Raw genomic sequence first — 8,396 nt, forward strand, 5'->3', positions numbered from 1 at the left:
TTCTTTCTATTTCTTGATTTTTCCAGCTCCTTTTTTTTCCTCCCCATGAATTGCCTGTCGCCCCCACCATCCTCCTTCACCTTCCCACACAGATCCTTTTTTGTAAGTAACTGTGGAACGTTCCAGCTACGCTGTGAGTTAATGCAGCGCGATAGAGGGAGAGGCAACATCAGGGAGTCAAAAATTTGAAAAGTTAAGGGGCTGAGTCTCTGGCTTCAGTTCAATCGATAATCGCTGTGCGTCTGGCCCCATGTTTCTCCTGCACAATTAACTCAGCCACTTTGCGCATACCTTTGTCTTTTACATCAATTTGCGAAAAGTAAATTTACTGTTTGCAACACTGAGTCCTGATCGTGCAGGATGGTGAAAAAAGTCTCACTGATGTCAGTATAGCTAAAGAGATATTCAGTACAATGGGCCCAAATAGACCGTGGGTTACAAAGGTTTAATTTGCAATGCACCTTGAGACCAGCTAACAGTTGCAGTAGGAGCTTTTTTCCCCTCGTATGACAACTTCAGGCCCTGCTGGGAAGAAAATGCCCATAGCCAGCAAGGTTGAAAACTAGGCAAATAATATGAAAATGAAAAGTGCAGGATGAGTGGGGCTGGGCTGCTTTGTTTGTTGTTGTTTTGAGAAACCAACATTAGTTGGCAGGCACTGCCTGCATACCATGATAGCTACCTCAGTAGTTTGTGTAACTGTGGAGTAATTTCAGCTGCAAAATAAGTAGCTTTCTCCCACCCCAGAAATGACCACAACCCTTACAGAAGGCACAAGTACGGAGGTGCTTTAAGCTGCTCCAGGTTATGCCCCCATCTACACAGAGCAGGCTAAAGCAGCGTAGATAGTGTTGGAAGTGCTTGAGGCACAGGCTTTTCATGCTCGCCCTCCACTTTTCTTTACAACACTAATCTAAATGCCAACCACCCTAAACCCTTACGAGGGCTAAAATTAAAGCAGTACAACTATTTGCATCCAGAAGAACCTGACCAACTTTCAAAATACATCAATTTCTCAAAATGTTCCCTCGCCAGCTCCAAGTCCCACCCCACGCCATGAAACTGAGCCAGTGGGAAGTCAGCAAGGCTGAGCAAGTTCCTCCCCACCTGGGGCAGCTTCACTCTCTCTCACTTTAACGTAAGCCAGCTGCAGCGGCAGTGCTAGGTTGCCTACAGCCCCCCGCAAGGACAGTGCCACCACCCCCCTGTGAGGCTGAGCAGCCCCTAAGCCATAGGACCAAGCCTGGCACGAGCCAGTGAAGCCACCTTTTTCCAGCACAATCTGCCATCAGTCTCACCCCACCGTCCACGAGAGCTCTGCAGTCCCAGAACTGCCAAGGCTTGGTTCACTCACGATGCTGTAGGACAAAAGGTTGGTTAAGGATATTTCAGCTTGTTTGGTTTCATTATCACTTCACAGCACCAAGAAGTGAGTGGGGGAGCTTTGGTTAGTTGACATTTATAGCATGCTAAATTGCATACCCAGCGCTGACTTCAATGGCTACTGCGATCCATGATGGTAACTCTACCTTCTCTTCTTCTCTCCCAACTCAAGGCAAAAAGATACATAAAGCTTTGCAAGTATAATCCAAAAGCCGGCTGAAGGAGATTTCCCAATTCTAGCTTGAAATACTAAAAAATATACACATACATGTACATACATACATACAACTTGGTTCTGACTTTCCCTTATTTGTTCTCTCCTTTCTTTAAAACATCAATTCTACCACAAAGGCAAAGGTACGGTTCACCTGACTTTCCACATTCCCATGAGATTGCCAGTACACTAGAGTCAGATGTCATCTGGTATCCATCTCAACAAATATTCTAATGGCCTTTCGCCTGAATTTGTTCCTCATTAAATGTTCCTGTACACATTGCAAAATCATGCAGAGAAGGATGGAGCAAAGGAAAACAAGCAGTGAAGTTTATGACTAAAGTGATCTTTTACTTTGCTGACTAAACCAAACACAATATTTTCCTCTAAATTTACATTCCATTTTTTCCTCTAATTTTATTCTACCTGAAGGAACCCTTTCTTCATTTTGTTGAGATAATTATTTTTCAAATTATGAATGTAAGTAAAATTTAAGATAACAAAGCAAAGCACTTCAAACAAAAAAGTCAAAACATTTCTTTTTGAAATTCAAAATTTCAATTTTTTTGACAGATTTGTGAATTTGTTTCTTCTGGAGCTAAATATACAGAGCTGGTAAGAAGTTTCACTGCAAAAAGTCTGCCTAGTCTGAAGAGAATTGTTTTTGTGTGTGCCTGCATTTTTGCACAGAAAGAGGGGCTGTTTAGCAAGCTAGGACAATGCTTAGAGCTGCCAGCACTGCCCCTCTTGATTGCCAATGTTGGCTACTGTCTCCTGCGTGCCTGGAATCATTTTGCTGTGGATCATATAATCTCCCAGCATCATTGCCAGGGTCCCCAAGGCTTGGGGGCCTAGAGCTCGGTGCAAGCATGAAACGTTGTTCATGCTCAGTTTGCACCAGTCAGTAGCAGCAACATTCATGCAGAAAAGCAAATACGTTTATGGACTTGAGTAATAGGCTAGCAAATCCCCATTAGATGCTTTTCCCTCCCTCCCCAAATAAATGAAACCAAACAAAAACTGATGTTGATCACCATGTGTTCAAAGTCATGGGCCACTTTCTCAGCTGGAGCGCAGCAGAGCTCTCCTGGCTCTCAGTGCAATGATGCTGATTTATACAAGTGAGGCACGTGGCCCACAGTTTGTGTTACACATCCAAATCCCATAGAGACTTAATTTTGCTTTTCAAAGCCTACAGAAATCCACAAATTAACACCTTCTAGCATTATTCACTTTGAGTTTGTCAGTTTTTCTGCAGTAATCGATTAACAGTTGTTTTCAAGTTAGGGTTTGTCTCTTGTTGGCGGGTATATTTATGACACATGGTTACACCTACAAGAATACATTAGAAGTTTTTTGAGCAACTTGGAACTACAAAGGCAAACTAGTGCCTTGCAGTTGCTATAATCTTTGATGTCAGTAGGAGACTGCATTTACCAAAATCAAGCAAGAGAGTTCTGTTTTCTGCGATTAAAGCAATCCAGGTTAAACTTTTAAAGAAGCAGAGTCAATGCAAGTAACTTTAAAGTACACTTTTGAAACGTTCAGAAATATTATTGGAGTGCCATGCATAAAACTTTTACCTGTATATCTCCCCCTCGATTAACTTCTTTTTCTGAGAAAGAGAATGCTCTTTCTTATATAGCATCCAGTTGAACAAAGGAGAAACAGAGCCTGAACTGTGTGCTCCGGGCACCAGAATCTGGTGCAACTCACTTTCATCTCGGTGTAGCTTATCTGGTAGGCAGACCCAATGGAGGCATGAATTCCTAAGGATAAGTTATATTATACAGCATGTGACTGGATTCAGCCAACTCACCAGTGATGAATTTGCCTTCTCTTCCAGAGTTTTACTTGCTTTTAAACAGAGACCTTCCCAAACGGAATTAGTCTGTCAGTGTAATCTTTACCATAGTTAGACATGATGCAAAAAAAGGATACAAATATGCAAGTTACAGACTCACAGTCCAGCCTGCATGTCAAACTAGACAAATGTGATTGTATTCACGCATACATACACGCACATAAAACACACATGACCTGAGTGAGCTTATCTTTAATGACATAGGACTGTGACTCAGGAAAACAATTCGATTCCCAGCCTTGATTTCCTGTTGAATTCTTCTGTGACTTGAGGTAACACATGTAATATCTTAGTCTCTCATTCACTTATGTAGACAAAACAGCCCTTTGGGGGCAAGGGCTGTCTTCACTGCGTGCTTGTACATTGCCTAATGAAATAGCTCTGATGTGAGTTGGAATTTTGTCATGTCACAAATAAGTTATTGATAGTTCTTTTTTCTATTGCCAAAAATGGATCACAATGAGGGCAGTGTTGGGCAAATACTATAATTAAGGAACAACATGTTTCTAGTTTCATTTTCTCCTATTGCAATAAATACGGCAAACGCTTGTCTTACAGTACTGGTTCAAAGCGTTCCAGGTTGCAGTGAGCTACTTGTCTGTTTGGGGGAGATCAGTATAATATATGCTGGTATTTTATAAGGGCTTTCTTCAGACATGCAGAAATTTGAGACAGAATTCATCAACACCTTTCCTCCGACTGCCAACGCAGAACCGTGGCTGGGAGATGTGATATATTCTGTAGCAGTTAGGGAACAGAGGACCTAACTGGGGAAAGCAACCAAAACTGTGGGGCGGTGCACAGACTATAAAGTCCATGCCCGATTCACATCAGCCAGCGTTCATCTAGGTTGCATTTGAGTCAAGTGGTGTTATTTTAATATTTCTTCTGGAAAGGTAGCTACTTCATTAAATGTGACACTGCACATTATCCACCATCACTCTCGTCATCCTCCTCTAGGATACACCCACACCCCCATGCCACAGAAAGCTGCGGAGCCAAAGACCCTCATTGCCCATTAACTACCGAGAAGAGACCAAGCACTACTTTCCAAGCTCTGTGTAACGATTATTTACCGCACAGACCTCTGCTTTTAAATATGTGTTTTAATTTCCTATAATCCCAGCTCCTACCATGATTATGTAGAATTCCATTTATTCTATTTGTTCTATTTTAAAAGGGATGAAGTAATCTGTGCTGGAAACTATGACCTGATTGAAAGTACTGAAATGCTGCAATGTCTCAGACACAGCTCTGGCACATGAAGAAGTATAAATTAAACTCTTCTGCAGACATTTGATCTCCTGCTATGAAAAGGGATATTGTGCTTCCTCTGTTTAACAGTATTCTCTGTCCACTGTGAAAAGAACCCTGTTTGCACTTTTTTTTTTTTTTTTTAAGTGTGGCATTTTTTTCCACTCTAAATAGGATTGCAAATTAAGCTTCGGCATGTATACACACAGAGTCTATATATTACTGACTGCTGTGAACTAAGGGATGCCAATGCCAGATCTCACAGACTCATTAACCAACTGATTCAATCGTTACCAGTGAATCTAGTGCTTCTGAGCTCCAGGACTGTATATAGTGCAAGCGCTCCACAATTGCAAACCATTTTTGGTCATGAGTAAACAGATCAGCAGAAGGCAAGGCAGCATGTTAATCCAGTCAACAGTCATTGCTTATAGCTATCTACAAAAATTCCAGTAGTCATGCAAACTCTGCCCTTCTTAGCATAAGGTCACCAATTACAGATACCATTTCTTTATTCAAGGTAATTCTATGGCCCTTGCAAACTCTAATATAGTTCTGTGCAGAAGGGTCTTACTCTAGAATTTTAAGTAAATGTATATAAACCTGGGTTCATGCAAGATGAGCTATAATTCAGCATGTTGTGCTGTAAAATAATTCGGTAAAGTTAACCATCTCATGCTATACATTTGCTACAGAATTAGCTCAACTTGCCTACTCACTTCTAGAGCTAGGGAAACTTAAGTGAGAATAGCCACGCTGAAAAATAGTACTTGAGTTGCTGCGGGGTTAGCAACAAATGAGGTGTATGAACTACAGCAAATCCCCCCTCTTTTCCACAACAAGCCAGACAACTCATATTAATAGCTAAGGAGTTTTTTGTGTCAGTAAGATTCATGTTAGGGGTAATACTCTTGTTAATACTTCAGTGAAAACAGACCCTTAGTGATTTCTGTATCAAATGCTTTCAACTTACAACAATACTGCACAAGATCTTGAAATGCTCAATACTGACCTGCCTTTGATCCCATGAAAATTGAGGGGGAAAAAAAAAATCTCTCACTGCAGGCAGTGGATGCAGACTAAAGACAATGGAAATATTTCTTTTTCTAAATCTCAATAATAGATTTTTTTAAAAATATAAGCCCTGCAAAAAGCAGCCGTATACTGGTAGCTGAGTTATTTCTGTGCTGTATGTGGCTACCAGCAATAGCGTTTTCCAGTGTGGCGTAGATCCATGGCCAGGCAGGGCAGGGCTGTGGGGAGCTGGAGACCGGCCCTGCTGTGGCATCGCTGGAGCAGGAACTGGTGGCCCCAGGGGGCGCAAATGGGGTCCTGGGCTGGCGGGGGGGAGTCTGGGCAGCCCCCCTCAAGGCCCTGTCACCAACACAGTGAAAGGGACAAATAAACTCCCTTATGATCTTTTGCAAGGGGCACAATATCCAATTGTCAGATCTTTTTTTCTAGCTGATGGCGCAAATAATGCCTTCAGAGAAAGATACCACCTCTTCTATTTTAATGCTAGAAACAACTCAGTCCCCTGTCCCTGCCTCAATACAATTGTACATCTTTAGCTAGCTGAAAGATTTCTGTTAATACTTCTCTGTTAGAAGACTGATTTTTTGCTAGCCACCATTTTTAATAGCATGCTCTTTCCTTAAAAAGAATCTGAACTTTGTTGAAACAAAAAGGTTTTGAGTATTTTAGCCACAAATATTTTGAGGTTACCTCTACTAGTCTCCACTTTTCCCTATGTTTTCTACTGCTAATGGAGTCTTGCAGAAAAAAAAAAACCACAAAAACCTTCACTATATATTCCTTCCTTCTTTCATTTCACAATAATATGATGTTCAGTCATTGCTCTTTGATGTTCCTTTGTGCTGGGATTTTCAAAGGAAATTAGCTTCCAAAATACGATGACACTCAGCAACAGAAGCTGAGCGCATAACTTCAGTGGGTCTCACTGAGCATTCAGGCTCAAGCTCTCATACTGAAAAGATACGTGTCATCTGTGACCTAGAGACTGACAGCTTTTGTGGCCTTTAGTCCTGTCAGAGATATGTGGTAGTGTGAAAGAAACAAATGTCCACTGGAAAACTGAAAAACTGTGATATATAACACATATCTCTTTAGGTTTTTTTCAATCAGAAGTCCTTATGTCATCTTTGGACGCTTCGATATAAAATAAAAATCAGCTAATACAATCAAAATAGCACAATACATGTTGGCTGTGCAACTTCTGCTTCATATTTGCAGTGTCATTCCACTAGTCTTTGAACACTATATTTGAGTGCTTTATTCTGAGGTGGCTGCTCCTGTGGAACAGCCTACAGAAATTGTTTGAGTGCCTTCAGTGTGATTGGATTTGTTTTGCTTTGGTAGAGAAAAGCATTTTCAGTAAGTTGAAGCTTTGCGACCGGGCAGTTCCTTAACAAAGAGGAGAGTTAGGATCTGGTCCCCACTCAGGGACCATGTTTTACATGTAACAATCGGTCAAGGAAAAGGACATTTTCACTGGCAGTCAGAAGGAAGGGGAAACAAATGTACTAATCAGTAAACTGCTAAGTAAAAAAAAGTGGGTGAGGGTCATCTTTAAAGACAAGCTCAGGCAGACTTTGCAAGCCCAGTCAGAGAGTGAGTGGGTGTATGGCAAGCATCTGACCCCCAGAGCACCCAACAGGCCGACTCCAGGGACCAAACCAGGCTTTCCTGGAAACTGATGTCCAGCTGCTCAGCTTGAAGCACTTCTAGTAACACACCTGAGCTGAAGTACTCTACTTGAAATTTAAATGTAAATAGCAGAAGGCATCACCAGCACAGTTTCCTATGATCCGTATTTCCTTCAAATTAAATCACAGTCCAGCTTCCCAGGCTGCTTTTCTGTATGTGGCTGGTAGAAGTGGCTTCCCCAGAGCACTGCAGAAAAGGAGGAGAAATAGTTCACCACTAGCTGAAATATACTCATCTCTTCATTAGGAATATGAACCCTTATGAGCTGGAAATTCCTAATTGAAATGTAATAAATTTAATGAATAGATTTCCTGTTTTTTCCCCAGGGCTCTAACATTCCGACTTGATGAAGAAGGCTCCTCCCTTTGCTTATACCTTTGCAATTAGCCATCTAGTCCTCGAGACTGTTACAGCAGCACTGTGTCAAATCACATCACTGGTTTCAGAGTAAGAGTTTCTCTTTGAGTGCCTCATTTCCTCCAGTGTCCAGGACCTCTTTGAGAACCCTGTGGATGTTCTGCAACAAGCAGTTTCCCAACTCTTACAGCAACCCCTGGTTATACCATCCTTGTCTCACTCCTGATGTAATGATACAGCCAGCATCCCAGCTATGTCCCCTTTACTGCTAATGGCTGGGAGGCTGGTTGGTAAGTAGTATGCTCATTTTTGACAAACATCCATGATAGTTCACCTGGGATCCTAGAAAGGAGACTGCAGAGGCATCGCCTGAAGAAGATCTCTAACTCTGTAACTCAAATATCTATGGAGAAGGAGCATGTGTCCTCATAGCTGGGAACACATTCATTGGATTATTTCAGTAGTCTGCTGCTTTAATATGGTTTTAGCAATCCAGAGCACAGAGCCACAGAAACTTCCCAGAGGTACATTTTTCCTGCTAACTAGGCAGAGCATCATGTATCTCCCCATGAGGATGAGAAAAAGCCAATAGCCAAG

This window comes from Pygoscelis adeliae, unplaced genomic scaffold (assembly GCF_000699105.1).
Source record: "Pygoscelis adeliae isolate BGI_AS28 unplaced genomic scaffold, ASM69910v1 Scaffold38, whole genome shotgun sequence".
NCBI lineage: Eukaryota > Metazoa > Chordata > Aves > Sphenisciformes > Spheniscidae > Pygoscelis > Pygoscelis adeliae.